The following is a 25,109-nucleotide window of genomic DNA, read 5'->3' as shown; positions in this document are numbered from 1 at the left end:
TGCCTGTAAAGAAGATCCTTTAAAAATACACTTCCTGTGTTACATGTTGAACGATTAGTATTGTCATTTCTTATTTATATAGGACAAGCAGTCTACCAGGAACTTCAGAGACAACATGGAGACGAGATCCTTGCCGTGAGGAATTCACAGTCTGAATAAATGCCCTACAAACAAAGTTGGGTAAAATAGCATTGTGCGTGCATGATAATGTGGTAGGCAACTAGCCAGTTACATGATTTTATATGTGTTTAATAGACTTTAATACACTTTTTTTTACAGTACATTTTGATGATGGTCAATGTAATAATCCTTTCCTTTGTCCGTTGCGCCAAGAGCCACCATCTTTCACTTCTTGTCTCAGAGCATGAAACACTGGCTGGCATTTTGTATCTTTGATTTTTCTTCTTTTTTAATTATTCATGTATTTATTTGTTGTATTATTTGCTCTGCCATGTATTTATTGTTGAAGCAACCAGTACATTTTTCATGTTACAACAATCTCAGACCAAGTACCAATCACTGTAATCTTGCCTGGGGATTCTCCATCACTGTATTTTCATGGATGGTGCTTTCAGTAAAATATATGTCTTGTCATTTCAGTAGAGCTCCCGAAGTGTGCTACAGCATCAAATTCAGATAAAAGAACCATCAATGGGGTTGTGTGTGTGTGTGTGTGTGTGTGTGTGTGTGTATGTATGTATGTGTGTTAGAAATGTAAAAATTGTTTAATGCATCAGAAAAATATATTTTAGGTCATCAGTGGTCTTGAAGATTTTTATCCTGATTATTTCAATGAGTGTTTGAGAACTATACTTGGCTAAACTAGTCCCCCAAATGGACAATAACGCTTTTCCTGCATTTTAACTGTGGCTTCTTCTATGTAGAAATACTTCCTGGTATTCAGACAAATAGTTTACTGAATGTTTGTTGAACAGCAAATGATTTGTGTCAGATTACTACCCAGATCACACTGTGAAGTAGTAATGTTTTGTATTAAAAAAAACTACATGAAATTCTCCAGCACACGTACATTTTTTCCATGGAAAATAATTCATCAGTTAACAAAAAATGCAAAACTGGCCCTGGTCAATAACTTAAGTTTGTTAAGACAGGACTGATGAGGCTATTGTGTGAGATGAGGGCCCTTGTAAGTAGTAGGTATTCATTTTGGATTTTTTGGGTGGCTTAGTATTCAGGCAAAATGGATTACTCAAAATAGCAAGTAAGTAATCCTTTTTGTTAAAATTCCTGCATATAGCACTGTACATCTACATATCCCTTTAAAAGCTTAGCACCGCACCTCTTACTAATGTGAACAATTCCTTCAACTTCACTGGGGCTACGCACGTGAGTAAGGGCCAAGATCAGTCCAGGAAGGAAAATGTATTTTTTGCTCTAAAAGGCTTCCTGCCTTATTTCTATATGAACTGAATATTTGGCCCATTCCTAACACACATAGGGCCATATCCTGCAGTCCTTACTCCAGCAGAATTCCCATCGGCCCAAATTCAGTCTTGTCAGACAGCCCGTGGATTGTAGAATTTAGCCCATTTAAATGTAGTGGGAGTCTTAGCTGCACATTTGCCCCCTAGTCATTTATTTTAAAGTGTTATCAGTAAAATAGCTGATCACAGAAGCTTGGTTATCACTGAGATGATATTCCTTGCATTGCATTATCTATAGTTTCCCTGTTATTCTAGAAACTTTTCTACTGGCTGGAACATTTTGCTGCAGCAAAATGAAGAGCCCTTCATTTGGTGGCACCAAAATTTGCATAAAATATCGCTCTAAGCATTGAAGGATCTTATTACATAGGGTTTGATGATAATCTTTGTTGAAATAATATTTAACACATGCTGCACTTTTAATTAAGTATCTGAATAATCTCAAATTAATGCCAGAGGTTTAAAAATAAGTTTTCATTTTAGTGAACTGTAACATAATAGCAGGCAGCGTGGCCATTTCCAGCTCCCCCCTCCTTACCCTTTGATTTAATTAAATGCCCTACTGTGTGTTTCTTGTCACTTCAGAAATGCATATAAAGAAAACAGACCCAGAACATTTTATTTATGATTTCAACTTGTTCTATTTTGTGTCCGTTTTTTATTTTATTTCATTTTATATAGTTTGCTTCCTGTATTCCTCGTGCTTTGATTAAGGCATTTAATTGGAATCAACTAGATTGGAGCTTTGCAACTCTTCTGCGTGTTCAAAAGGGCAATTACAACATGTCACATTTGTGTTGATGTTTCGGTGTATTGGTGCTGACACAAAAGTCAGTGTTTGGAAGCAGCAGTCTGTGGCGATGAAGTGTTCTGTTTTATACAGTGTGTGTGTGGAAAGAAGGATGCAGACTGTTAAATCCCTGGGCAGTTTGTGCAGCACAGTTACACTCCAAAGAATGTTATGCTGTTGAAGTTTGATTATAAGGTAAAAGGGGCTTAACGGTTAGCGTTTTCAGAGAGGAATCAAACCATAGCAAATAAATTCACATTTATTCTATTTATTTTTTCAAATTAAAAAGCCTTGATCTGGCAGATTTGTTTGCCTTTCAGTTAGGCTTGTGTGACAATCACTGCTCCATTATTCCATTTAAAGAAATTCCATTAACAATAACAAAAAAAGAAAGACTCACATGGGCTTATGTCAGTGAGTTATTCTGCTGTAGCTACTCTGCTGTGCGTGTGTGTGTGTGTGTTGGGAAGGGGTGCCTGTTTACTGTGTGTATAAAAAATATTCAGTTTGGGACTGGAGGGAGCAAGCAGGCTAGCTTTCAAGGTTTCCTGTTAGATTTTCCCTTTATCCCCCACCATCTATCATTGTAAAGGAGACATATATAACTGCCGCACTTTGTATATCGAGGGGAGCTGCCTGCTTTTTCCCTTTGCTGAGATAATAACACTGAGGGTTGTTGACTGCTGTTATCTCTGATGACAGCCTTATCTGCATGGCTCTGATTCTAGCTCACAGAGTCAGAGATATACAGTACTTATGAAACTGACCAGTACTCCAATTATGTCTGGGCACAAAACAATTCTTTAGCAGTTTGAAAAGCAAATATTCATGTCTATTTTTATTTTATTTTTTTTTTACAAATGTGCTATTCATTTTTTTTTTAATGAAAAAGGAGATTCTGGGGTAAAAAGCAGCAAGTGGCTCAAACAAGGCTGAGTAAAAGGAAAACACCCTCAGAAAACTGATTCCAAAGAGAGAGAAAGGAAAGGAAAATGTGCCAACCAATTGTTGAGTGATGGTGGTGTAAATCTTGGCTTCTTCTGTAGCATGAGCACCCCATCATTAATGTAATTGGGAGTCATTTGCATGATAGCATTAGCCTTTGCGAGCTGTACCACAAAAGAATCCAGTTGTTTAGTTTAGTTTAATCTAAACACCATGATCTTCACTGAATTGGCTAATGATTGCACAGTGCCATGAAGATGTAAAGTGCTGTAGTAACAGCAGTACTTTGCAATTCTGTGCCTCTTTTCTCCTGAGGATCTGTAAGCAAATTCCAAACATTTATGAATTTAGCCTCACAATATCTCAGTGAGGTAAGGAAATATTCTCCTTGTTTTATGGATACAGAACCTCAGATCCAGAAAGACTGTTGCTTGGCCAGGGTCACACAGAGAATCTGTGGCAAAGCGAACATTTAACCCACATCTCCAGAACTGCAGTCCAGTGCCTTAATCATAATATCCACCCAGTCACCCATATATAAATGCTATGTTTTATCATTATTCGCTTTAAGGTGCGACTGCACCCATTTTCCTCAACACATATTTCTCCAAATTCCACTCATTACTCTGCATGAATGAGCAGCCATGTAATTCAGTTTTAAAATCTATGTTAAGAGAACTTCAGTTAAGGATGCAGAGTTAATCACTCAAAAAGCAATGCAAAAGTTAAGACTGTATGTGGAATCTTCGCTCTGTTCAGTGGGCATGCATTATGATCTTTAATCACATTCTATTTCTCAAATACAATATATTATCAGGTTTTCTACAACCTGCCACATCTTGTATTATATATTTCATTCTTGTATGCTTAGACCAATTTCATTGACATATGGTCCAGTATATCTGTATTGACTTAGCTCTTTTATATGATAAATTCTTTTCAATCTAAGCTTGCATTAGGTACAGCTCAGGGATAAGGCAATTAACTACAAAGAAAGCTTTATTGAAAACATAGATAGTCTATATATGCCAGCAAATTTTCCCAATTAATGTGTGTTTTTATTAGAGCTAGTCAAAAAATGCTACTTTTTTTTCCACTATTTTTTCCAGAAATATTTGCGTGTTTTAGTTTTTCAATTAAAAAAACTAAAAATCAAAACGAGATTTTTTTCTATTTTCAAAAAATTACTTTTAGTTAAAAAATGGTTTTCAAAAACTAAAATTTTAATGAAAATAGAAAATTTCTATTAATTCTGGGGGATTTTTTCTTTTGTAAAAAAAAACAACAAAGAAGGGATAAATGAAAATTTTCTGTGAAAATATTTGTTTTGCTTGAAACAAAGTTTTATTAACAAATTTCTCCCAGCTCCAGCTATGAAGTAACTGTGTGGTGTGTTGTATAATCATGGGTTACTGTGTGCTTTTTGTATCAATGACGTTTGGACTCTCTTTGTGTGACATACCCAGAGTAGTATTCAGTTACTACAAATGTTCTTCCGAGATTGCAGAATAATATATATATTTTATTGGAAAAACATTAAGTTCCATAAAGGATGGTATACTAATTCAAGCACACAAGAGGGCAAAATTAAGGTTATATGTGTAACTTTCTCATGGTAGAAAGTTACGAGTAACTGAAAACAGGGTTAAAATGGAAACTGTTATGCAACCTTTGTTGTAATAATAACATTTGCGTACACCTTTCATCCAAAGTTCTCAAGTGTGTTACAAATGTTAATGCCTCACAGATTCCCTGTGAGATATCATCATACCCCATTTTACAGATGGGGAAACTGATGCACTGAGAAATAAAAGGACTTGTGCAAGGTCACCCAGTAAGTCAGGGAAAAACTGGGCATAGAACTCAGGAGCTGTGGTTCCCAATCCTCTATAATGAACAAAATTCCATTTCAAAGTCAGTCCAAGAACTGAAGGGTCAGATCCATTGACTCTAAAGAATTACTCCAGTTTACATGAGCTGAGGACCTAGCCCCAGGTGACTTGACTGCTGGTCTCTTGCTGCAGTCACTCGACATACCAGTTCCTGAGGGAATGCATTTGAAAACAACACAGCTTTTAATGAGGAGTGACATTTGAGCGGAAGTAGCTACCTTGTTGAAGACTGAAATTATTTGTGACACAGGCCCTAAGAACCCCATGACCAAAGTGTGGAAACCAGATATAAAATTTCATTTTAGCAAACAGAGCAATTCTATTGTTTAATACATTAACAAAATATTCCATCTTTAAACAATACTGTATGTGATAGCTGTTCCACTAATACGGCTCCAGGATGGAAACTTTTCCCTTAATCTCCAACTCGTGGTGCCTCCCGGGTCCAGCGTGTGCCCTTGTTGACCACAAATGAGGTCACTTTTCGGCACAATAGCTCAGAAATTCCAATTGTAATTAAAACCATTCTCACTGAATACACTTCATAGTTTCTTCACGATGGGGAACGCTGCTTTCTCACGTCAATGTCCTTCTCAGAGCTGCCACCTGCAAAACCGGGGACACTGTCATCTTAAAGGGTCTAGAGATCAGGGGAGCAACACATAAGAGTCTGTGCCATTTTGAGCAGTGGAAACAGGAAATGTACAAGCAGAGTGAAGTCAGTATCTCTCTATATGTTTAAATTTTTCATTCTAATGGAGGGAGATCTAGAAATAAACCATGCCAGGGCACTATTCCTGGGATTATAGAGGGGAAACTTAAAGAACACAGCAAGCTGAGGGAATTGAGGTGTGACTAACAGAAGTAGCTACTGAAAAGGTCTTGTTCTTAAGAGAAGCAGTGTGGTTCAGCAATTAGCAGAGGAGACTGCAGGGTTGGGCTAATCATCCGTTCTTACCTTGGATGTCTGCAGGAGGGCCCAAAAGATTGTTGGTAGAGAGTGAGGAAGAGAGAGCCCTGCCAGTTTCCCAGCAGTGTGAACAAGCACAAGTTCTACTGTGAGCCTTGGTTAAGGCTCCGTGATCGCTTCTAGCCTTGCACCCAAGGCTTATCTTTGGGTGGGCTTATGGTTCAGCATGGATGTTATCTCCAGCTCTGGTCAGGGCTGTTGGTTCTATTCCCAGCTCTGTCACTGATTCAGTGTCTGACCTTCAGTAAAGTACTTAATCTGTGTTCTCCTCTCTTTTCCCACGTAAAATGGTGGTAAAAATCCTAACCCACTTCACTGGTTTAGCTCACTGGGATTTGTCAGGTGCTTTCAGGTCTTCAGATGGGAGGCTCTACAGAAGTGCATAAGATTATTAATAAAATACCCTGGGCCAAACTCCATTCTGTTTCACCAGCATGAATCCACTGAGTTCACTAAAGTTACTCCAGATTTGTCCCAGTGTAACTGAGAGCACTGAGATGTAAAAGTCAGGATAGCCAATAACTGTGTTAAATAGATTTCTAAGAGGACTGAAGCAGAGGTCCGTGGGAGAGGAAGGTGCTGTCTGGCTCAAGGGAGATGCAGCAGCTATAATAGCATCCCCCCCAAGGGGGACCTGGACAGACCCAAATACTGTGTTAGCCATATTGAAAGCCTAGTTTTTAACCCTTTTTTTGTTACATGAAGTGATGGGGACATGCGCGCACACACAATCTCTGCAGCCAAATGGCTTCAGATAGGCTGCAAGCTGCTCATGTGTTGTAGGAAAAAGCAACCCTCCTCTGAAATGTAATTTCCATTTAAGTTTAGGATGACTCCTGGCCCCGGTCTGTCCGTGTTTATCTGTACTGAGTGTGAATGGGAATTGGAAAAGGGAAAAGAGAGAGTGGCCGCTTTTTAAAAAGCTAATTTAAAAGCAGACGCTGTCTTCTGTAAAGATGATTCTGATTGTCCAGAGCTCTTTTAAAGGGACAAGGTTAAATGCATTTGTATTGAGAACATGGAATTAGACACACACACAAAATGAACAACATCTTTATTTCATACTTAAATGGCCAAGAGTGTAAGTCAGTCTGTTCCTGATTGTTTGGGAACACCGAGGGATTTTCTGCGTTGTTTTTGGTTTCATAAAGCTCTTTATTTCCCTCTTTGGTATATTAGCTACAGTATTTCTAAATTGCTACAAACTTTCTTCTGTCCAGTATCCTCATGTTGCCTGCAAATGGCATTGTCAAATGGAAGTTACAGGTAAAATACATCAGACTGTATTCCAAAGTTTTGATTTTATGACACAAAACTGACTTGTATGGAAGTGAACATACCAAAACATTGATATTTGAGGAATTGGTTCTTACTGTGTATAATGCCTGTTATTGTAGAATCTGAAATGTGTGTCATATAGGCATTTACGAGACACAATGGGGCAAAATCCTGGCCCCACTGAAGTCAATGGGAGATTGGCTACTGATTTCACTGGGGCCATGGTCTCTATCCCAAGCAAGTAACATTTTAAAGTGCAGATCCTGTCTCTATTCACAGAAGGTCCAGTAAGCAGCAGCAAGGAGAGGTGGTGGTTCTGTTACATAGGTATACAGGATATGGGGAGGCCACAGAGAGGCTCTGGACCCCCTGAGTGTTGTAGAACTGTGTTCTCTGGGGCTCTGTGTGCCTGTGTAGAGGAAAGGTTGGGGAAGGGGCATGGCCCAATGTGTCTGAGATTTTACAGATCCAGTGGCTGAACACTCTCCCATTCATGAATGGGGGGCGATACAGAAGCAAGGAATCTACTACAGCCCTGGGACCTGAATTCTCTGTATCTTCTCTTCATCCTTTAGGTCCAGGATTATTCTTGCCAATTCTCCCAGTGTCATTGCCTGTCTCAAGATGTTTGGTATTCTTTGAAAAGCCCCAGCTCTTGGAGTCAAGGGACTAGGCAAGAATCTCAGCTTTCATTTTTTTAAAAGGAAGTTTCTAGCCTTCATGATTATGAGGCAAAGTTTGAAAACATGACCAGCGTGCAGCCCACAGGTGTCAAACCAGAACAAAAAAAGCCCCCACATCTATTGTTGGTTTTTTAAATAATGAATTTTAAGCTAGTCAAGTAATTTTGGTGGAGCCTAACTCATGATTTTGTAACTCTTCAGGTTGGCAGTGTTGCAAGTTCAAGTGAGAATTTGCGGTGGTCACTGAAGTTGGTTGTGGGGTTCTTCCTATTAAGGCTCACAGAGCTTATATTTAACAAAAAATTTTTTTTATCATGATAGAATACAGTCACCAAGCCTGTTGTCTGCAGTATGCTAATGTCCCTGCAGTCAAGAGACCCACCTTCCAAGTGGAGGATTCCCTTTGGTCTGTGCAGCCACAGTCACATCCAACAATGATAGCTACTGTATACATTCTTCTCTTGTGATCAACCAGCCAATTGTCTGGGTTTGTGAGGGTTCTGGATATGGACGCTGCAGGTCTCCATTCTCGGTCCTTGTTTTGCAATCGTAGTTCTCCTCATCCATTTTTAGAGGCACTTGCTTAAATTTTCTTTATAGGGCCCTTAGCACCAATGGTCAGAAAGGGTCCCGGAGGTCTGTATGAATTAAGGCTTTGGAGAATTCTTTAATGGTCAGTATCCCTTCACCTGAAGGCCTTCCTTCTGTAAGGCTTGGCGTCTGCTCCCAACTGTGTGGGCATGATCTCTAGTCTCTTTGTGTCCAGTTCCTTCAGGAGCAGTAAGGTTGCATTCAAGATATCCTCCTTCCTTCTGCTACCAGCCATGTTCCTTGGGGAGAAAGAGGAAATTTCCTCTAACAGAAGGGGCTTCATGCCAAATTGCATTTGAATTTTGTTTATTTTCTTCAGGCTGATTTTAAAGGTTCTCCATTGTGGATTCAGTGGCACGGAGTTCAGTGGACACTGGGAAGCCATTGTCGATATTCCACTTAGCTGGCAGTGCAGTGGCTGCCGCCTTCTCTACCAGGACCTCTGACGGTTGCTCTGTGAAGTCAATGTTCAAAGCCTCATCACTGACGCTATCAGTGGATTCCTTCCCTGCATTTACACTTTTCTTTTGCCCACATTGTCTGTCGCAATGGTTGTACGTAAGGCAGGCTCGACTCTTTGGCCTAAATGCTGAACATTGTCTCAAAAGGGTTAGGGCCTAGAAAGAGAGTCATTGTTGGATTCTCAGCACAGATGGGTTCTATTTTCTACCTATCTGCAAAACCCTCAGTGTTCTACAGCATAATCAAGGAAGGGGAGCACACTGTGAAACATCCTTGAGTGTTCTACAGCATTGCCCAACCCTTCAAAACTCATGAATAACCCCCACCCCCAAATCATGAGTTTAGCTTGAAAAGCATGAGATTAAAATGCAGTAGCAATAAATAATGAGGATCCTTTTTGTCTGCCTTCTTCTTTCTGAGCCTTTAGGAGGTACTTGGTTGTCAAGCTCTTTTCCACACCCATGAGGTTTAGAAACTCACTTCAAAAAATAAATGAAATCTGAAATTCTCACCTGATCACTAGCCTTCAAGGGCCAAGGCTTTAAGAAAAACACATCATATCACGAGATTCGTGATAAAATTGCAAGAAGTGGCAACACTGCAATATTGCCATAAAGTGTGGAGCTGCAGCAATTATAACTTAGGTATGGGGAAGGTGGCATTTGTCTACAAATATGATTATTCAGTAGAGGTGTGTAAATACTGCAAAAATCATTCCCTGAATATTAGTTTAATTTTTAAACAAATCTGCTTTAGCCACATTCTTGTCGCTTTTTGTATTTGCTTTCTGAAAACATTGTGTCATTGCTGTTCACTGGCATTAATGGTCATAGCAAGTAAATTTTAAATTTACAAGCATTCATCCCCAAAATCGGAGGATGAGTTCTGCCCATCTAACTGGGGAACAGAAACAATACCATGCTCTTTGTGGCCCATTCACAACTGAGCAATACAACAAGAACTGCAAGCCACAGTGTTTATGAAATTAACAAATAATGTAACTAAATAAATCTCAAGCAATCACAACTTGCTCACAGATATTCCACAAATGTAAAAGGTAGTCAGAATGGTTGGACATGTTATTTGTTACCTATTATTCAATCAGCTCTGGTGCTTATCCACCAAGATTAGCAGTCTTGCTAGTTTCTGATTTTCATGTCACTCCAGGCTACTAGCTTCTTTCTCTAGTAGACTTGTGTGTACAACAAATGGATCAACTCATGAAGTTTGATCTTGATTTGGACCCAGATTTGAACATCCTCATTGTATGAAGGTGGTGTTTCGGGGATTTGCATTCAGTCCACTATGAAGAAAAGCCTAGGTTATTAAGTCCTGACGCAGAGCCATTCTTCCCCCAAAGAGCAGCCAGAAGGACCTGTCACAGGACTTGAAGTACTAAACTAGGTTACATGTATATAGGGTGACCAGACAGCAAGTGTAAAGAATCAGGACGGGAGTGGAGGGGTAATAGGAGCCTATATAAGAAAAAGACCCAAAAATCAGGACTATCCCTATAAAATCGGGACATCTGGTCACCCAACATGTATAGTAGGATAGTCCTAAAGAGTTTAACTCTTGTATCTGATGCTAATTGAATGGCTCAGGGGGTGAGTAAATGCAATACCTACCTTAGAACGCTAGGGAGAGCGCAGGGGAGAAGTCAGAGGACAATAATAAGGTGGTAGAGCGACTACATTTTCATGAGTGCTTGAAAGGACTCTAGTTTATTCCTGCTGCTTGCTTCAGTAACAACACTTATTGCAGGTTTGTCTGAGGCTCTGGGGAATTAAGGTGTTGTGCTTAAAGAGATTTCGAGAATGGATATTATGAAAAAATCTGTGGGCTAAGATCTGCTCATGCCCAAATTTCAGATGAGTGGGGCCTCACTCCTAATTATTTTTTGCCTATTTTGCCTTTCCCAGAAATTAGATACCTCTCAGGGAGTGAATCCATTTCCCTGGTTCACTGCAGTTCTTGAGCCCTGGAAGGTTCTCTGAGGCCTTTGGTTCCATGCCCTACAATCACATCCAAGACAGCAGCACGCTGGGTTTCCATTCTAACCATATGCCTTGCTGTGAGTCACTGATTACATGAGAACTGTTGCTTTATTATCATTATTATTATTATTATTTAATATTTATATTGCAATAGTGCCTACAGGCTAACCGGGCGAGGGTCCCATTGTGCCAGGTGCTGTGCAAGAAGATAACAACTCCCTGCACCACAGATCACCTTGGAACTTGTTTGTTTCCATAGTGCAGGACTGTGCCCTGGGAAAAGCATGGAAGGCATATTAAGATTGCCATCCTGCAAGGACTGTTCTGAGGGAACCCTCAGATGCATAGAGACCTCCAGAACCTTTGTATAAATAATTCCTTTCCCACTGAACATATTCCAGCCCTCCTAGGTTCCTCTGGAATCCCCCACTTCGGAGACTCCATCCTGGAATCCCATCTGGTTTTCTATTAAACTCAGAATGTTATGAAGATCACTCTCAGGAACAATTGAAGTTCTAGGATTGGACATTCTTTTGCCCTTCAGATATGGGAACTGCTTCAGTACCAACCCCGCCTGTCACTCTATGCCTTATTACAGTATCTCATCTTACTGAATTTAATTAACCCATGGAACAAGACACACAATCACATTGTATACCGTGCATCAAAATCCACAGTCAGGGATTGCCTGTATCCATTTTTCACTCTGATACGAGCGTTCCTCAGAGCGGTAAGAGTTGAGTCCCTACAAGTGAGTAAAGAATCATTTCACCCTCTAGGTGCCAGATGCACAGGGCAGCCCTAGTCCATTCCTAGTCCATGCTGTGCCCTGCTTTTTGCTCAAACACAGGCAACAGTCTAACCCCACTTTATGCCAATATGTTTTAGCTTATCTATCCTCGTTTTAAAGAAAAGCTGTCCAGGTAAAAACCATGTGTGAAGCAGGGAGCATGGTTGAGTGAATAGGGAATTTGCAAACCTGGAATCTATTCTCATCACTACCACTGCCACCAGACCCAAGCACCCCTGAATCTTGAGAAACTTTAGATCTTTCTCCAAACTTCTTCCTGATGCCACTTTTATTTGAGGGGAGTCTTTTTCCTCTTCAAACTATAAAATTAAGGTCTAAATTCACTTTCACAGTGTCACTTGTTAATTATTTACATGGTGGTAGCACCCAAAGGCTCCATTGTGCTGGATGCTGTCCAAACACAGAGGAAGACATGGCCTTTATCCCCAGAGCTTCTAAGGCTCCATCCTGTAAAGACTGACACACGCTTAACTTTAAGCACTTGTCTGAGACTTTGCAGGATCAGGGTCTAGATTAGCGCCCCCAGGAAGATGATTGTCTTCTGGATTCTAAAGTGAAGGATGGGAGAAAATATCATTATTTGTCCTGAGTAGGGATAAAAATGTAATGAATGATTCAGTCAATGAGTTACATCTTATTTTGTGTATAGTCACAGAATGTGCATGAGTAGATTGGGATTTTCTCTGGTTTATTTATTCGAATGCACTCAGTTAATGTTTTGGTTTTTTTAAACTCCGTAGCTTGATCTTGGACAGTTCATTGTGAGTGTTCAGTACACACTAGTCAACATTCAACCTTTGCTGGTTAGTTGTTGTTAATGTTAATGTTGTTAACTCATTATCAGACAAGTCACGTGATATTGTTTGTGTTCCCTAATTGGATGAGTGGAACTCTTCTAGTCAGGAGGAGAGTTTGAAGAAGCCATGGGGCTTTGAAGCTCTTTGAGAGAGGAAGCAGATATGCAGGATTATGGAATTTAGGACGTGTTAGACCTTTTCTTTTCCAAGTCTCACTGGCTTCCCTGAAACATCCTTCTTAAAAAATCGGGCTATGTAAGATGCATTGTCTAGGACAGGGTTGGGCAAATTTTTTATCCTGAGACACACATCTGGATATGGAAATTGTATGGCAGGCCATGAATGCTCACAAAATTGGGGGTTGGGGCATGGGAGAGGGTGAGGACTCTGGCTGGGGGTGCAGGCTCTAGGGTGGAGCTGGAGATGAGGTTTTTGGGGTGCAGGAGGGTGCTCCAGGCTGGGACCAACGGGTTTGGAGGGTGGAAGGGGGATCAGAGCTGGGGTAGAGGATTGGGGCGTGGGACGAGGTCATAGGTGCAAGCGCAGGGCAGCACTTACCTCAAGCAGCTACCAGAAGCAGCAGCATGTCTCCCCTCCAGTTGAGGTTTGTCTAGGCAGCTCTGCACACCACCCCATCTGCAGGCACCACCCTTGCAGCTCCTATTGGCCGCAGTTCCCAGCTAATGGGAGCTGCGGGGGTGGCGCTTGGGGTGGAGGCAGCGTGCGGAGCCCTCTGGCTGCCCCTACATAGGAGCCAGAGTGGGGACATGCTACTGCTTCTGGGAGCTGCGTGGTGCCACAAAATGTGTGGATGGGGTAAGCTGGAGCACTGGAGCAGGGCAAGCCCCGACCCCGTTCCCTTGCGAGAGCTGGATGGCTGGATGCGGCCTGTGGGCCTTTGTTTTCCTACCCCTGGTCTAGGCACAGAGTTTGCACTGAATTTTCTCCCAGCACATTCAGGTACAAGCCAAGTCAGACTCCTCCATGTGCCTGGCCTGTGCTGAGGGGTTTAAGAAACTCTGTTTTGCTGCTGTGCCAAGCAGTGTCATATCCTGCATATGATATACCAGCTCCACCGTGAATACTACAGCGTGCAAGCTTACGTGTGATACAGCTTATGAGTGATCACAGAAGGGATGCAGGAACCAATGAAGCAAGTTCATTTCCAGCTTGAAAGCCATGAGCCAGGTCAAGAAGGGGAGAGCATTGACTAACACTGGCGAGTCAGGAAAGTGGAGTTCTGTCCTCAGCTCTGCTTCTGACTTTCAATATCTGACCTAGGGCAAGTCACTCTTCTTGGCAGGTACTGTCCTTTTCTTCATTTGTAATATGGGGATAATATATGTCCATAATCCTGAGGAGGAGGAATGGATCCTGACTCTTGATTCTGTTGCACTCTGAACGTTGGAGGGCTCACTAGAGGGCCTGGCGGGAACTGGGGGAAGCCTATTTCTGCCCTCTTGGGCTTATGTTTCCCAGCGGAGAGAGAACAGCCCACACTGGCACTGACCAACAGCGTTTAAGGGATTTGAAAGGGAAGACTTTGCATGGTGGCTTTGGTGAGGAACTTGCGTTCAGTGCTCCCACACTTCTCATTGCGTGGAAAGAAGAAAGTGGGGAGACAGCATGGATTCAGAGATAAGGGGACCCATGTGACACCAGGAAGGAGGGACTCTTGGTGTAGTGGGATCCCTGATGCTGTGAATAGCTGGGCATGGCTGCCGTGACCCTCCACTCCCATCCATGGGCCCACCCACATCCCCTCTTCACTTTGAAGTGACATTTTATGCAGAGCCTTTTCTATGGTGCTTGTTTGTAGAAGATCCCTAAATTAAGAAATGCAAATTTAGTCATAACCTATTCCTTTCCAAAGGCAACTTGCCTCACTTGCTAATTCCCCATGTGGCTCCATAAAGACCCCCTTGCAAACACCTGCAGCTCCCCTCCCCCCCCTTTAGGGATTTATTGAAAATCTTTTTTTCCCCAGTGCAATGAAACTCGCTTTGCTCTTTTGCCTCCTTTTCTTTCCCCTTTTCACAGAATAAATACAGCTGATCCATCTCCAGGCCCTGCACACGTGCCAGAAGAATAAATCGCACGTCTCATCCCCCCCTTTAATTCTTTCCCCTGCTACTGTGTTTGCTTATTCTCACTGCAGCTGGAGTGCTGGTAGCAGGAGAGAGTTGACCTATTGCTGCCTTGTTTAGCAGTGGCTCTGCAGAGCCATTCCTCACCTTCCTCCCCTCCACCACTCCCCCACCCCCCCAAAAAAGAGACTTTGAAATCAACTGTTGTAGCCCTTGCTGGCTTTTTTTTTTTTTTTTTTCCTAAGCGTTTGCCTTTGTTGCCAGTGCAAACAAACACACACACAGAGGAAACAGGAGGGGAGCACAGCCCCTGAAATATTGCACTGTCCAAAGCCCACGGGTTAAAACAAACATCAACACTGCATCAAATAGTTTGCCCGTAAGAGTCTTTTGTTATGAAGATAAGCTTGTTATCTCTTTCATTCAGATTTTAATCTGACAGGTTATTTGCATACTGCCAGCTGACTTCAGGGTGTGCATTAGATCCACTTTGCATATAAATCCTCTGTCACTCAGCAAAATTAAAACAAAAAAAACCGAGGGGGGATGTTAAGGGAAAAAAGTAAAGAACCACTTTCTGTTCCTACATATTATGGCCATTACTTTTTTGTTGTAACTGATGAAAGGAAATGTCTTTCCACCTCTTGGGTGTCTGTTGGACTGTCCTTATAACATGAAGACTCACATGGAGTTAGTTGCATGTCCAAGTTGAAACTCAATTTGATTGGAGAGTATGCTGGCCCTCTATGCCTGAAACGTCCTCCTGGATCCTGTTTCTCATTTAAATTCCTCTTCGAGCCCCACTCATTTAGTCTCTTCTCCCCCACACCAACCCTCCAACTCCAAATCCCACGCCCACTTAAGGCTTGATCATGATCCACTTCAGTTCAAAGCTCCCATTGTTATGAACAGTGCAAGATCAAGCCTTCAGCAACATGAAATAAGCAACAACTGATGGGTGATGTGATGGGTGCACTGCAAAAACATGTAGCCTCATTACCTGCTACTGTGTAAACATACCCTACTCTCTCCCTTGTCTGATATGGCCTTTCCATATGTTCCATCATGTCTTATCTAGCTAAAGCCTGATCTTGCAATCCTTTCTTTCATGAGTCACCTTAGGCTTTAACCATTTGTGTATTTCCATTGAGGTCAATACGACAGGACTAAATATTAGAGTAAAGGTTGAGGGTTCCTAAACAATAAGCTCCCCAAGGGCAGGGGCTGTGGGCCAACTCTTGTTCTCAATTAGACCAGTGTAACTCCAGAGTAGCTGCATGGACTTACACTTCTGTAACTGAGAGCAGAAGGTGGCTCACATGTCTTTTATGCCCATATAGCACCATGCAAACCTATGGCACTGTATAAATAACAGCAATGAAATAGTTATTAAAATCAGCGGCTACTGTGGTTCATGGATCCTGTTGGTGTTACTGGACTTCGGTCTGAAACCTGCTCTTTCCCACAGGGAGTACAATGCATGGTAAATGCTGATGGCCCATGCATAGTTGATGGCACAGTAGGGTCCCATATCAATGCAGCTGATGTATCTGTACAGGAGCACTGTTAATTGTCGCACTGTGATTCTCTGTGTCCCATCCCAGGTAAGTCCTTAAGGGACCATTCTGTGTCCCCCTACTCTGGGTAAAGAACAGAACTGTAAGATGTTTGTTTCCTTCATCTCAAAAGGGGTTACGGGGTGGCGCTAGTGGAATGGGGTCTCCTAGAGGATAGCACTGAATAGAGCTGAATGAAGACTAAAGAGCAAATAATTGGACAGGTTTCGTTTCTTCTTTTGTTCACAGCCTGTGATTTTCACAAATATATTCATTATTGAAGTTGTTTACCAAATGTCTCTAAATAATCCTGGCTATTTATTGTGATTATGAAATCTAAGTTGTGCTGGCAACTTTGGCTTCGGTGCATTCCCAGCGCAGGTAGATACTTGCACTGGGTCTGCTTGAGCTAGCATGCTGAAAAATAGCAGTCTGGAGATTGCAGCCTGGACGGTAGTTAAACATCCTGAGTCCGAGCTCAGGTGGCTCCCCAAGCCATTACAACACCCACGCTGCTTGTTTTTAGCACACTCGCTCACCTGATGCTAGTGCAAGTCTGTCTATCTACACATCCCAGCTGCACTGTAGATACCCACTGTTGCGAATGCTCACAAGTAGTTGCTGAAGTATTCATTATAATACATCTATTACGGATGTATTCATGGTAGGGCTACTGAACATTCCATCAGAAATCACAGGACATAGGATAGATAACATAATGTCATGATATCAGTAAGTTTGCCTCCCAATGGACATTGGCATCATGTGTTCTGTAACGGTGAACAGGGACAGGCCTATTGAGATGTCCAGTATGTTTCAGTGTTCTGCTGCTCAGAGTAGCACTCCAGTGCACTTTCAGCTACTTACTATCCATTGCTAGTGTTATCACAAGGGCAGAATAATGTGGCACGGCACAGAACAGAGTCCAATGTTAGTTGGCAGAGTGAGAGAAGCAAGCATGTGACTTCATGATGTTCACTTACAAAGAGGGAGTGAAATAATTGCCAAAAGCAATAATCCTTGGCCAATCACTGCGGGTATAACTGAACTCCCAATTCGAAGCCAGATGAGTAGAGTCTAGTGGGATTGTATTTCCTGCACAAACCAGCTAGACCCATCTCTTTAGGGGTGAAGAGATCTGGCTTTTTGGGAAGGACTTATCTCTAACTTCTGGGTTTTTTGGACTGGGATGAACTGAAAGGAAAGTTTAGTGAGGCTTAGATGCACGTAGGGAAATTCAGTTTGTTGTTTCTTTTTCTCCTCCCCCTACCCCCTCCAGTTTTTCACTGATTCCCAAAGACAGCCAACATTTAATGCTGGATTAAGTAAGGGCAATGAATGCAAAATGAGAGCTTTTCAAAATCCTTTTTGGTTTCAGGCCAGTTCTTTCTCTGTATCCCTGTTCTCTAGCATCATTCTTTCAGCCAAGTGAGCAAATCAATGGCTAGCTTTATTGCCAAAAATTCTTCTTGTTGTTTCCTGCATCATTAATGGGGATACACATGTACAGGTTATCCATGCTTCTTTACCACCTTTGCTAGCTTCTCACTGTATAAGGTACTTATATGGCCCCCATTACCATACTATCTGAGCACCTCACAATCTTTAATGTATTTATCCCCATTGTACAGATGGGGAAGTCAGAGACTAAGCGATTTGCCCAAGATCACGCAGGAAAGTGGATGCAAAACAGGGACTTGAACCTGTGTCTCAGGCTAGTGCCCTCATTATTGGACCATCCTTTCTCTCGCTTGCCTTGTAGGATTATGAGTAGGTCAGTTGACCATCTTGTTGCCTCAGTTAGACTCCACTGGGAAACGAGGTCAGAAGCAGGACTTTCTCTGTAACACAGATGCCACATTGAACTAAGTATTCTCTTGAAAATTGATTTCAAATCCCTTCCACTCAACATTGCTCATGACATTGAAGGAAATAATACAGCCTGGGTTAATGGAAGGTCTCTGCACAGCGCTGCCTGTGCACTTTAATTATGCTCAGCAATACACTATGCTATTCCACTCTTGATCTGTGGCACCACCATTGCTGTTCCAAAAAACCCTCTGCCCACATTTGCAGGACCCAGTGGCAGCAGTCCAGGACCCTTCCACAGCTGTGCAAGAGTAAACAACTGTTCTGCCCTTCATTGTGCCCTGATATTGCAGTCCTGAGGCTTTCTTGACCAAAATCTACAGTGACAGCCCTGGCTGAGCCCCCAGCCCCTCACCTGCCCCACCCAGTCCCCAGCAGATGTCACCAGACTGTTGTTATCAGACCCAATCTTTGGATCCCATTTGGTTTTCAGCCAGCTAGGTCTGTGTGGAGTCCAGTCACTGTCTCTAATCTGGGTTTTTAGGGCACACACCCAGGTACAGACTTCCTATCTGGCCTCCTTCTTTGGGATGTGGGACCCCACAGTTCAACTGCCCTGGACTCTGAGATCAGAGCTGAACCTCGCAAGCCTTTTCAGTAGCTTATGCATCCTCTCCTGGAGTTCACCACCACCATGGGGACTCTGGATTGTAGTTAACTCTTCAAAGCAAGGATCATTCACAGACTTTGCAAAGGAACTTCTTAAACACACATGCACACTTTACTTATAGACAGCACAAGAGTTACAGATCTAGCAAAACAACAAACTCCTAAATGCAATCCTCCTTTGTCTGCTTTTGCCTTCTGTTGTAAGTCTGGTTCAGGTCATTAAAGGACCTGAACCTAGGATGACCAGACAGAAAATGTGAAAAATCGGGATGGGGTTGGGGGAAATAGGAGCCTACATAAGAAAAACCCCTCAAAATCAGGACTGTCCCTATAAAATCGGGACATCTGGTCACCCTACCTGAATCTCCTGCTTTCACTTCTCTTGCTGAGTCTTCTGGGTCTGGCAATGAAATGGCTGCCTGTGCTTAGCATGTCATGTTTATAAGCAGTCTGCAACACCTTTTCTTTGTTCCTATCCTTCCGCTGGAATTTTCCATGCTGTAGCCTCAGAGTTGCTGGCAGAGTCATTAAAAGTCAGTGACTTTGCCTATAGCTACCCCATTGTTCTAGCTGGGTAGAGCTATTCAGTACTGATGATTCTTTGATGGCCCTGTGTCAGTTCCCCAGACACAGCCTGTTTTCTGCTACAAAACGGAAGTTCTAATCCATACTGAAGGTTACAATCATAAACGCTATTCATAAAACAAAGAGGAATTAATAACTGGACATAGACATATTCCCCGAATTGTCATATGCAACAGCAGCACCAGACTTTGCAATGCTTTTATGCCATGGACTAGGGAGGCTATGACTCATTGTTCTCATTTTTTTTTGCTTGTTAACCCAAAGCAGTGATCCTGGAGTAAGCTAACAGGTCACTGGTTTGAAAGAGACGGTTGACATTAAATTCAAAGTGGAAAGCAAGGAACTGTAGTGAACATGCTTTTGGAGGAGCCATTTACAGGAAAATACAGTGTATAATTCATGGGAATAAAAAGTGTTAGCCTACATCTTTGAGAAGTAATGTAGTCATCTAAGCTGCTTTCCAATCATTAATGCCCCCCAGGCCTTGGGAATGTGTTGCAGTGACCAGACATTAATAGACACTGGGTGGCATCAGGACTCTCTTTGAATGCATAGGTGATGTCCATACTGATGTGAGCACAGCTCTGGGCATCATTCATTAGTTGACCACAAAGGTTTCAGGAACTTTAGCTGTAACATCAAGTTGATGGTATTCTCTGTGTTCTCGCTGTGAATCCTGGCAAGCTTTGTGTGTGTGTTGGAGGGATAGAGGGAAAGGGAAGGGTGAGGTGTACCCATTCTGTTATGGCTCATTACAGCCATAACGTTGTTTGTTATGGCTCATTACAGCCATAACGTTGTTGCGTGGTGCACAGCAGTGTTCCATGAGGTGGTTTTGCTTTGGCACAACTGCAAGCACAAGCCATGTGTGGATGCGAGCGAGATTTAAGTGCTTGGTATAGTCTTCTGCACTGAACAGTCTCAAGCCTCCTGCATGTTGGTGTCCTTATTCACTGTGGGCATGGTAGGAAGGGGAGAGGGTTGGCGGAGAATGGGCATGTCTGAGAAGATGTAGCCCTAAGTGTGATCCTCCTCAGGTCAATGAGGCACTCAGCTATGCGTTCTTCCTTCCTCCATCTCCCAAGGCCTCATTCTTGCTACTAGGCAGGAGGAGCTTGGTGACTAGCCAGCAGCAATATTAGGGTCTTCTGCACCTCCTGCCATGCTCATTGCTTTATATCTTATGTTATACCTTTAACACTCTGCACCTATACTGGGTGGGCATGAACCTTTCCTGCTAAAAACAACAACATTGGATATTTCCATTTCATAGGAGCTAGACTCTACTGTATGAACCTATGATCCTAGGGATACAGTACCTGGAGAGAAAGTGGACTGGTTCTAGTTTTGTGTGGCAGCAATACAATCTTATTGGTGATTTCAAGATTGGTTATTGTTTAATTGAGCAATTCAATAAGTTTACCTATCCCTCAAATGATAAGTTTTCTGCTGCAATACAAAGACAGGCAGCAGGCAAATTCCAAAATGCTTGATTCATGACCCACAGAATGTTGTTTCATATTAAGAAAATGTCAGAATGTTAAATCCTATAATTACAATGTGCCTGATACAATACAGAAAATAGGAGCTATGGAAAAGTTCGCAGCTTTACTTTGAGAGTCCCAAGACCATGCTAATGTGAATTGAGCATTAGCCAATTAGTAACTTCCAACATTTGAGAAACAAAGACAAATAATTGTGACTCCAAGACAAAACTCCACTATACTATATCTGGAAAGTTTTCACCCTCATCTGCGTACTGAATATGCCTAGTTATACAAGTATAAACATTTTGGATCAAATATTCTCCTAGGCATAAAGACTCCACCAATTACTTATGCATCTCTGTGTATAACAATATGGTACCAAATACTTTTGTGTAACAATGCTGTCCCAATGGCATGTATAGTCTTACTGAACTGTATAGAGAACAATGCTACGTGAAAGTAGCTATATATAATATGGCATACTTGCTTGCCTCCCTTTATGTTTTACATGCATCCTAACCTGTAAATATGCCTGTAAGCCACAAACGGTATATAGAAAATTGAGGCAACAGCAATGCAGAATCACATGACATCATGGATCCTGTGTTGACGTGCTGGCCATCTTGCACCAAATCGATGTGTGTTTTGTAGCAAGAGGTAAGTGATGGGGCAAATTTAGAGATGAAGTGTGAATTGGTATTAATTAAGATTTGGCTGGTCTGCGGTTTTGGTCAGTGTAACTACAGTGGTGCAAAGCCCTACTGTAGACATAGTGTTCCAGGATAGGCTGTGACTTGCATGCTCTGAGGTCAGCAAGTCAGAGTTTATGCTAGTGCATTGCCTCTACACTGATTGGCATTAGATCAGCATTGCTACAATGCTGTAACTGTACTGGGGACTTAAACCCACTATAAGGGGTGAAATCCTGGTCCCACTGATGTCATTGGCAAAATCCCATTTACTTCAGAGGAGTGAGGATTTCACCCAAGGTCTTAGATTCCCTTTAGTCTGGTTGATACACAAAGTTGTGCTGTTCGACTAAAGGTGGGATTTTTAAATTGATCTAGCTAAACTGATGCAAGTTTATGTATGAATGTTTCAAAACTGATTTAAAATGGACATATCCATTTATTTTGTAACTGTAAACTTACAGACTAAACCAATAGTACCAGTTTTAAACTGATATAAGTGTGTCCACCCAGAGGGGTTTAAATAAATCCGTTTTTAAACCAGTTCAAGTTAACCAGTACAGCTCCTGCTTGTAGAAAAGCCTTTACTCTCCAGTTCTTTTAGATCTGCTTATACACACTTAGGGCTTGGCTATACTTGCAAGTTAGAGCACGTTAAACCAGCCCCGGTGCCCTAACTCCTGAGGTGTCCACACTGGCAAGGCACGTAGAGCACCTGGACTCTGCAGCTGGAGCGCTCCTGGTAATCCACCTCCACGAGAAGCATAAAGCTTGCTGTGCACTGGCTGAAATGACCAGGTGTCAGTGTGGATGATGCGTTGCATTACTGCTCTGTGATTGGCCAGAAATGTCCCATAATCCCCTGAAATCAAGTGGCCACTCTTCTCATTGTTTTGAGCTTGGCTGCAGAGCTCCATTTCTTACAGCCAAGATGCTTAACTACTCTGGGACAAAGCAAACCATTATTGTGGAATGCTGCTGTTGTGTGTGTGAGTGAGAGAAAGAGAGAGAGAGAGAGGTGCGGGGAAGGGGGTCTGCTGCTGTCTGAACTTACAAGACAGCATGCTGACACTCTCAGCTCCCCAAAACACACTTTCTCTCCCCTCACATACACACAAAACACCCCCTGTCACATTCCACCCCACTCTTTGAAAAGCACACTGCAGCCACTTGCACACTGGGTTAGCTACCACAATGCACTGCTTTTTGTGGCATTGCAAGAGCTGCTAATGTGGCCATGCCAGTGCACTTGCAGCCAACAGTGTAAACACATGGCAGCATTTTCTCTGTTGTGGTCTCCGATGGTTGGTTTAACTCCCAGTGCTCTACATCTGCAAGTGTAGCCATGCCCTTAGTGAAGTACAGGGGAATCGACGCTGGTGTAATTTACACACTCAGGAGTCAGACGAAGATGTAAATTACAACGCAGTGTGGCTTAGTTTAATTTATATTTTCTTACAAGCCCTGTCAGACACTTTTCTGGCGATGCTCCTCCCTTGTGGCCCTTAAGTGTGTGAGTGAGTTATGCCACCTTAAACTCCTTTAGACATCAACAGAGCAGCTTTAAGGGAATCAGCAGTTCTAAATTTACACCACCTTATGCATCACTGGCATTATAAGCCTGGCCAGTCTTGAAACTGGTTTTCAAAGCTTCTCTCATGCGCACCACACCCTCCTGTACTCGCTAACCACCCTAGTGTCTGGCTGCGCATAATCAATGGCCAGACGATTTGACTCAACCTCCCACCCCACCATAAACATCTCCCCCTTACTCTCTCAGATATTGTGGAGTGCACAGCAAGCGGTAATAACAATGGGAATGTTGGTTTCGCTGAGATCTATCCAAGTTAGTAAACTGCGCCAGCGCACTTTTAAACATCCAAATGCACATTCTGCACTTGCTCAGCCTATAGTTGAACAGCTCCTGACTACTGTCCAGGCTGCCTGTGTATGGCTTCATAAGCCATGGCATTAAGGGGTAGGCTGGGTCCCCACGGATAACTATAGGCATCTCAACATTCCCAATGGTTATTTTCTGGTCTGGGAAGAAAGTCCCTTGCTGCAGATTTTGAAACAGACCAGAGTTCCTGAAGATGAGAGCATCATGTACATTTCCTGGCTATCCCATGTTGATGTTAGTGAAATGTCCCTTGTGATCCAGCAGTGTTCGCAGCACCATTGAAAAGTACCTCTTTCATTTTATGTACTCGCTGGCTTGGTGCTCTGGTGCCAAGATAGGGATATGGGTTCCGTCTATCGCTCCATCACAGTTAGGGAATCCCATTGCAGCAAAGCCATTCACTCTGACCTGCACATTTCCCAGAGTCACTACCCTTGACAGCAGCGGCTCTTTGATTGTGTTGGCTACTTGGATCACAGCAGCCCCCACAGTAGATTTGCCCACTCCAAACTGATGCCTGACTGACAGGTAGCTGTCTGGCGTTGCAAGCTTCCACGGGGCTATTGCCACTTGCTTCTCAACTGTGAGGGCTGCTCTCATCTTGGTATTCTTGTGCTTCAGGGCAGGGGAAAGCAAGTCATAATGTTTCATGAAAGTGCCCTTATGCATGTGACAGTTTTGCAGCCATTGGGAATCGTCCCAGACCTACAACACTATGCAGTCCCACCAGTCTGTGCTTGTTTCCCGGGCCCAGAATCAGCATTCCACGGCATGAACCTGCCCCATTAACACCATGATGTCCACATTGCTGGGGCCTGTACTTTGTGAGAAGTCTGTGTCCATGTCCTCATCACTCTCATCACTGCACTGTTATTGCCTCCTTACCTGGTTTTGCTTTTGCAGGTTCTAGTTCTGCATATACTGTGGGATAATGCGTGTGCTGTTTACATGCTCATAATAGTGGCAGTGATCTGAGAGGGCTCCATGCTTCCTGTGCTATGGCATCTGCGCTGAAAAAAAGCACAAAATGATTGTCTGCTGTTGCTCTGGCGGAGGGAGGGGTAACTGACGACATGGCTTACAGGGTTGTCACATAGAATGGCCCTCTCAAGGATTGAACCCAAAACCTTGGGTTTAGCAGGCCAATGCTCAAACCACTGAGCTATCCCTCCCCTGCACTATTCATGGAGGGAAGGAGGGTGGGGTGGGTGCAAATGAATACAAAACAAATCTAGTCTCTTTATTGTTTTGATCCACTCCATCTCTCTTATACATCTTAGGCTGGCAGCAGACAGTGCAGTACGACTGCTGGCCATCATCGTCTCCTGGCTGCTCGCCAGAAGACAGTGTAGTAGGACTACTGGCCATCACGATCTCTCATTATGTCCAGGTGCCCCCGACTGACCTCACCAAGGGCAGTCAGGAGCACACATGTCTGCCCAGGTGCACCCAACCAATCTCACCCAGGAGATGAAGACGATGGCTACCAGTCGTAATGCACCATCTGCTGCCAAAAGGCAATGAGCTGCTGCTGTGTAACAATGCAGTACCATGTCTGCCAGCACCCAGGAGACGTACGGTGACGGTGAGCTGAGCGGGCTCCATGCTTGCCGTGGTATGAAGTCAGCTCAGTAACCCAGGAAAAAAGGTGAGAAACGATTGATTG

The sequence above is a fragment of the Chelonoidis abingdonii genome, chromosome 17 (genome assembly GCF_003597395.2).
Source record: "Chelonoidis abingdonii isolate Lonesome George chromosome 17, CheloAbing_2.0, whole genome shotgun sequence".
NCBI classification, from domain to species: domain Eukaryota; kingdom Metazoa; phylum Chordata; order Testudines; family Testudinidae; genus Chelonoidis; species Chelonoidis abingdonii.
Note: the sequence above shows the minus strand (reverse complement) of the source record.